General features: G+C 42.9%; 3 non-coding genes across 3 annotated transcripts; all 3 read right to left on the minus strand.

Annotated features, from left to right (window-relative positions):
- Positions 1-6,685: 6,685 nt before the first annotated feature.
- LOC119319747 lies at positions 6,686-6,766 on the minus strand. Its single transcript, XR_005154611.1, has one exon. It is a non-coding gene; the product is annotated as a small nucleolar RNA SNORD34 (small nucleolar RNA).
- Positions 6,767-6,909: 143 nt separating this feature from the next.
- On the minus strand, positions 6,910-7,002 carry LOC119319821. Its single transcript, XR_005154646.1, has one exon. It is a non-coding gene; the product is annotated as a small nucleolar RNA Z43 (small nucleolar RNA).
- A 420-nt stretch (positions 7,003-7,422) lies between these two features.
- Positions 7,423-7,543, minus strand: LOC119319689. The gene has a single exon (XR_005154566.1). It is a non-coding gene; the product is annotated as a small nucleolar RNA SNORD14 (small nucleolar RNA).
- Positions 7,544-7,684: the final 141 nt, after the last annotated feature.

Consider the following 7,684-nt stretch of genomic DNA (forward strand, 5'->3'; position numbering starts at 1 on the left):
ATTAATTAAATAAGATATATGGTGATATCCCAACAAGTAAACAAGTTCCAATAAGGAACAACAACTCCATGTTCCAACAAGGAACATACTTCAATCTTCACCTACAACTAACAACGCTATAAGAGGGGCTGAGCAAAGCGGTAACATAGCCAAACAACGGTTTGCTAGGACGGGGTGGGTTAGAGGCTTGGTTCAACAATATGGGTGGCATGATAAGCAAGTGGTAGGTATCGCAGCATAGGCATAGCAAAAGAGCGAGCATCTAGGAAGCAAAGATAGAAGTGATTTCGAGGGTATGATCATCTTGCCTGAAATCCCGCAAGGAAGAAGAACGAGTCCATGAAGAAGATAAACGAATGTAGACAAATGGGTGCTCACAAACGCGACATTACCGGAACCAACCCGAAGAAGCAAACACCAGAAAAGAAGCACACAACATAGTAAACAACCAACACATGAACATGGTATGATATGCGGGATGCGGTATGCGATGTATATGCAAGATTTGACAAGGAAAGCATGGACATGGCCTCAACTTGGAAATCCAAGTGTGCCACTGGAAAGATGAGATGAAATCGCTTGAAAACGATATAAAGAACGCCGGAAATTGGAGTTACGGTTTGGAAATGGCAAGCAATTCAAATATGGCACCGGTCTGCGATATACAGCAAGTAGCCATCTAAATGCAACAAGTTAAACATGCTACAGCACTCAAACATGGCAACAAAATACATGGCAGGGATGCATTCAAGATGCTTAACAAAATATGAACACTGAGCTACGGCCAATTCATCCATTAACAGGTTCAAACAAGCATGGCAAAAATGCATATGGTAAACAGATCTCAGACTTAGTGAAATTAACACTTGTCTGGAATTTCATATCAGGTAGCACACTTCGGAGCATGAAAACTATATGCTACAGGACCTGAACATGGCAAAGTAAAGCATGGCATGGAGCTACTCAAAGAGCTTAACAAAAGTCCCTTAGTGACCTTGAGCCAAAAGGATCAAAAAACACAATTGCAAGCATGTGAACATGGCAAAAACATAATCAGTTCTCAGACTTAGTGAAAACTGGAGCATGCTGAAACAGATATCAAGTAGGCATGTTAACGAGCTCGATGCACTCACTACAGAGCAAGGCATGACAACCTAAGCATACACCCATCAAGAATACACATTATGCAAGCTAGACATGGCAAGAACAATAACATGGCATGCACGGATCAACTACAACATCCTCGGCAAAATCGCTAGTAGACAATCTGCCCAGATTCACGAAATAGCAAAAGTAGAGCTCGATTGACTCAAGCTAGGGTGCCCTATAATTGCAAACAAAGACATGGATGGATAGAGCACTACAAGATTAACAAAACATCCTTACTGATCATCCTTAAAAGAGGCACGGATCACTAGGAAATAACATGAACATATGGCCAAATGAGATAAACAGCTCAAGGACTTGGTGGAAATGCTAAGTCCCTGAAATCAGCATTAACAAGTGCCTCACTTTGCAAGCTTGTGCTAGTCACCACACACATCACAAAAATACATGGGTTGCACCTCTGGAAAGATGGCAAAACCCTTAACAAAACATATGTAGAGCTCATGGGCATATCATGCACACATTAATTATGGCAAAAATGACAAATATCTAAATGGAGTAGCAGATCTGACAATTATCTCAAGTAGCACTCTTCTAACAGCATTTCGGGCATCAAGATGAACACAACTAAAAATGATGCAATGAAATGAAATGATGTACTCTCTGAGACGAACATTTTGATATGCTATATGCCCAAATCGGAGTTACGGATGAAAAGTTACAGCACGATGAACAAGGGCATATGGATCTGGGAATTTCGGGGAGGGGATCTAGGGTTTGGCAGCGCGCGAACCGAGGCGGCGGCGGATCTCACCGGATCCGCGCCGGAGAAGGCAGGGGCGGCGGTGGCCGGACTTGATGCGGGGGACGGCCGGAGTTGGGCTCGCCGGAGCCACCAGAAGAAGAGGCCGGCGCGGTGCGGGCGATGTGGCGCCGACGAGGAGGCGCAGCGCCGGCGCGGTGCAGGGTGGTGGTCGCCGGAGTGCGCGGCGGCGACCTGGCGAAGAGGCGGGGAGGCGGCGTTCGGAGGCGGCCGGGCGCGCGAGCGGCGGCGGGCGACGCGCGGGCCGTGCGGGCCGGCTGCGGGCCCCGTGGGCCGGCGGCGGGCGCGGAGGAGAGAGAGGGAGGATGTCGCTGAAGTGGCGGCGCGTGGTTGGAGGAGAGGGGCGGCTGGCTGACGCGGCAGCCGGCGATTGGCCGGGCGACGTGGCAGCTGGGTGGACGCGTCCGGCCACCGGGCGGACATGTCCGGTGGCGCGGGGAGGAGTGGATTTAGGGTTCATCCGCGATTTTTGGGGAGGGGATCACATATTTATAGGTAGAGGGAGCTAGGAGAGTCCAAATGAGGTGCGGTTTGCGGCCACGCGATCGTGATCGAACGCTTTAGATGATGGAGAGGGTTTTGGTGGGTTTTGGGCCACTTTGGAAGGGTGTTGGGCTGCAACACACACGAGGCCTTGTCGGTCCCTTGGTTAACCGTCGGAGCATCAAACGAAGTCCAGATGGTACGAAACTTGACAGGCGGTCTACCGGTAGTAAACCAAGGCCGCATGGCAAATCTCGGTCCAATCCGGAAATGTTTAATCCCCACACACGAGAAGAAGGTAGAAATGACCACCGGAGGAGACGGAGCGCCGGATTGCAAAACGGACAACGGGAAAAATGCTCGGATGCATGAGACGAACATGTATGCAAATGAAATGCGCATGATGACATGATATGCAATGCATGACACGCAAGCAATGACAATGCAACAACAGCGAATAACTGGACGACACCTGGCACATCGGTCACGGGGCATTACAAGACGTTGGAGCCCAGGAGCCAGACGCCACCGTCGACAACGACTACTACTACTCGAAGGTGCCTACTACTACGTGCAGCCCGCTGACGACGACCAGGAGTAGTTTAGGAGGATCCTAGGCAGGAGGCCTGCACCTCTTTCGATCTGTATCCCAGTTTGTGCTAGCCTTCTTAAGGCAAACTTGTTTAACCTATGTCTGTACTCATATATTGTTGCTTCCGCTGACTCGTCTATGATCGAGCTCTTGTATTCGAGCCCTCGAGGCCCCTGGCTTGTAATATGATGCTTGTATGACTTATTTTGTTTGTAAAGTTGTGTTGTGATATCTTCCCATAAGTCATTGATCTTGATCGTACACGTTTGCGTGTATGATTAGTGTACGATTGAATCGGGGGCGTCACAGTATTTCTCTTTCTTGTCATCATAAGTTTCACTATGGAAACCATTTTGACGAATATCTCTATAGCTTAGTAGGGTACGAGTTAAACTTGGAAAGCAATGAAGCATCCCTGCGTTACTCGAGTACCCACAGGGATAGTAAATATGACTCGAGTTGAGCCAACAAATACCTCATCGCGTCTAGCGATTTTAAAATATCTCATTTCTCTCAATGAGAGTGAAAACATTGGACTTCCCTGAGTATAGAGTTTATGGTGCATATGTCCACAAGGCACATATCATTTTTCATTAGATTGACTACCATAGAAATCTATATATAGACATGAAGATTCTCAATATGAAAATCACTGTCAGATAGACATACAAATGTATTTGTACCAAAGTGCTGATACAATATATTGTGATATATAATATATGACGATGACAACAATACTTGTGTTGTTTTTAGAACATCGTAAATGGACATTAATTATATTGACCACTCAGGAGATTGAAAGACTATTCATAGTCTCCAAACATGTCGGTTGAGGCATATTCAACCATCACATTCTCCGTGCTCATAGGGCCCCGTCACAGCCGGTGATGTCGGATTGAAGGTTGAAGTAAGATTCAAACATTCTCCCTTGAGGTTCATTGTATCCCAGGAATTGCTGATACAGAATAACCAAATGCTGAGATCTGAATCTAATGCCTTATGATTTATAAGACATCATTTTCTGTTAGCGGTGTGATCCTGACCAGAGGTGAAATCAGGATTGCACACATTATCTCATGAGACACAAGAGCGATCATGATGTCCATGGTTCAGATAGGGCAGTGGTGGCCATTGAGGGCGAATGCCTCAAACTCTATAGCCATATGTTACCTCTACGGGTAAACTAGAAATAATTAATTTACAACCAGTAAATTAAAGACCATCATGGTTGATGTTGTAATGAACGCAAAATCAGTGGGTATTTCAAGAAGTTATCTTGAAACCATTAGTGTGAATTTCAAATTGGTAAATATGACACCTTGAAGATAATCTTCAAAATGGAGTAGATCTCGCAGCACTAGAGAGTATAATCTCATGAAATCAGTAGATACTCACTCGTAATGCCTTATGTCATGACTTAGCAAAATGTGTGGGAGAGCACTTTGTAAAGCAATTATAATGTCAAAATGACAAAATATAGGCTTTAACAGTAGTCATTGATAATTTGCAAAAGACAGTAGATCTATATGACTATCTTGTGATCTCAATATATCAATTTGAAGAAATCACCATGAATTTTGCATTTTTATTTGCAAGAAATTAAAAATCTCAATTGTAAATAGACGTATTAATCTCAACATGTAGCTAACATGGAGATATATACATTCCGAAATACATCGTAATCAACAAAAATACACTACTATTGTAATGAATAGTAATGATGTTGCACTAGCGTGAGAGGTTCCGGTCAGCGCGGACACGAAGGCAAGCGTGTCATCATCGTGAACTTGCACTTGATGTGTGGCCGGGATGTGCGCCATCGTTAACAGCGTCAGGAGCGGCGCGCCGCCATCGGCCTCTACCAATGTTGATCACCAATGTTGCATGTCTTTCCTTAAGCTGGAGTACTTTAAGTTAGAAGGCCTACTTTATTCGTCCTTTTAAAGCCTACTTATTCGTCTAGCTATTTCCGGCGGGAGGCCAGGCCGGCACATCGGGCTATGGCGGCGCTGGCGCAGGATGCGGCATGGGTTGGTTCAACGGCCCCGCGATGCGTTTCGTTCGACTCGCTGCTGATAACATGTTAGAGTAGAACGAGAGAAATAATGAAAACTATGTATCCTTTATTAGATAAGATATGCTATTTATACAAAGGGAAGAGACACCACTAGGAAAGCGTCTGTTTAAGGAGGTGCCTATTCGGCAGGGAACCGACGCGGCAGATGCAACTGCCTGCGGTTAGTGAAAGCAGGGATTATTTCATAATTAACAATCATTAATTAATCCTAACAAAGATAACACCTTTGGAAATCAGCTTTGCACCTAGCAAATCTCCCTGTTCTAAAAATTCATATTCATCCACATCCATAGACAAAGATGCTTCTATAGTACAAAAATCCATGCAAACCACGAATGTGGGAAAAATTGTTTTCAATTTGGCTGTAGAAAAAATATCCTAGCAAAATTTATGTATCCATTTAGAAAAACAAATGAAACATACTATTAATGAGTACATTTTGAATGTTTCCACGCTGTAGAAAAATGAATTTTGGAAACGAGCTATGACCATCCCAATCTTTTGGCCGATCGGCCAGAGCCGTTCGAACTATACGCACACATAAGTCTATCCAACGCCCACTGAATATGTTGCAGAAACTCCGCTGAAATAATCTTAGGGGCATGATCCTCAGCAAATCTATCCACATGCTCTCAGCTTAGTCATTGATAAGAACTTTCAGCGGTGAGATCCCAGCAAACCAAAGCCAAGCAGCTCAATCTGGATCACAGCATGCAGATTGGACAATAGCAGCTCAATCTGGACTGACAGCTTGCCGACTCTCACGGTGCGCCGGTGCCTCCATCAGAATTGTAGCACAACTTCTTAGAATTCAGCTCTTCGTCGGTTGGTTCCAGCATGCAGGAGGAAGATGATTATAAAGAGAAAACAGTGTGGTTGGGCCAATCAAATGGAGAAGTGGATGATGCAAAACCGGCTCCTTTTGAGAAGAAAAGGTACTCATAATTGTGTCGTTCGAAAGAGAAATATCTGTGTCGATACAACAACGTACGGTTGTCCGGCAGAAAACATTTCATGAAAAAGTATACTTGAGTGGCACGATGTTTCTCCTCCCAGATGAACAGTAAAACCCAAAATAATACTACCTCTGTTTGTTTTTATAAGACGTTTTAGACTTTCAGACACTGTTCAAAAACAGCACAAAGCAAGTTGTCTGAACGTCTTATAAAAACAAACGGAGGGAGTAGCAAAGATAATCAAAAAATTGTGATCATTTTTCTTACACACATGTTTGAATGTTCCACACTTGGTAAAACGCCATTGTAAAACAAACACAAAAGGAAAATTACGGATCTTACAAGATTTAGACCAGAAGTGGAAGAAATACATGCATCCCAGAATCAAATTCAGAAAGTTTGGTATGCAGATCAGCCATTGGTTCAAAGTCAAAGAGACATGGCATCACATGAACTGGGAGAAGGTTAAGCAAGAATACCACTACAATGGCAAATTTGTGGGGCCCATATATCCATTGAATCAATAATTTTGGAGAAACTAATTGAGTAGTATAAAAGTAGTTGTTGTAATTGCCATCAGCTAAGAGCAAAAGACCGTCCAAATAGCAATCATAATCCATTTGGAACATTTTTTTTCTTTTTCTTGTTCATCCTCAGACGTTGCATACGTTCTCACAGATTGTTCAAACAATGTAGGCAATACAGTTCGCAACTCATCATAGGTAAGAACAATTTAAAAACAGCATAAAATATAGATCATTGGTCTTAAACACAGATATGAAATGAGACAATTCTATTTCTATAATCATCAGAAAAACATCAAACAAAATAGATATGAATCAAAACCAAGAAAGGAAAACATGCATCTGGAGGACTCAGAATATGGGTGGTGATATAGCAGTATGGTCGGCAAGGCAAAAAAATGCCAATTACAACGGAGACCAAATATCAATCTTCACCATCCCAGCGAAAAACCAACCGAATTAATGTTTCTCTTCAGTGAAGATACTAAAGGATGCAACACAAACCATGTTAACACCCATGACTTAGGGAGCAGCTGCGAACGTTTTGAGAAACAAGATTTAGTTTTATCATAAGTTTCTACGTTTCAGAATCCTACATTCCAAACAGGCCTGGTACAAATATATCAGATTAAAACCAACATCATTAAGTCAGACACCAAAAAAGAACATTAAATAAGGTAAATTAACATGGCTCAGACATCCAAGGAAGGAGTCATCGCCACTGATTTCACCCAATTAAAAGAAGTACAGCAAAAACATATTATTGTTAAGTATGCAAAGCAAGTATAACAACAAAATATCCTGTTAAATCAAGAAGATAAAGCAGAGAGAAAAAAAGATTCAAATGGGTAATATCAACATGGCTCAGACATCCAAGGAAGGAATTAGCAGCATTAGCTCTCAAGCCTGGCAGGGCGAAAGCTCTTAGGCGGCAACTGCGAATGTTTTGAGAAACAAGCCAAAGTTTTATCATCATCGCCACTGATTTCACCCAATTAAAAGAAGTAAAGCAAAAGTATATTATTGTTAAGTATGCAAAGCAAGTATAACAACAAAATATCCTGTTAAATCAAGAAGATAAAGCAGAGAGAAAAAAGGATTCAGATGAGTAAAATCAACATG

Source organism: Triticum dicoccoides, chromosome 6A (genome assembly GCF_002162155.2).
Source record: "Triticum dicoccoides isolate Atlit2015 ecotype Zavitan chromosome 6A, WEW_v2.0, whole genome shotgun sequence".
Classification (NCBI taxonomy): Eukaryota; Viridiplantae; Streptophyta; class Magnoliopsida; order Poales; family Poaceae; genus Triticum; species Triticum dicoccoides.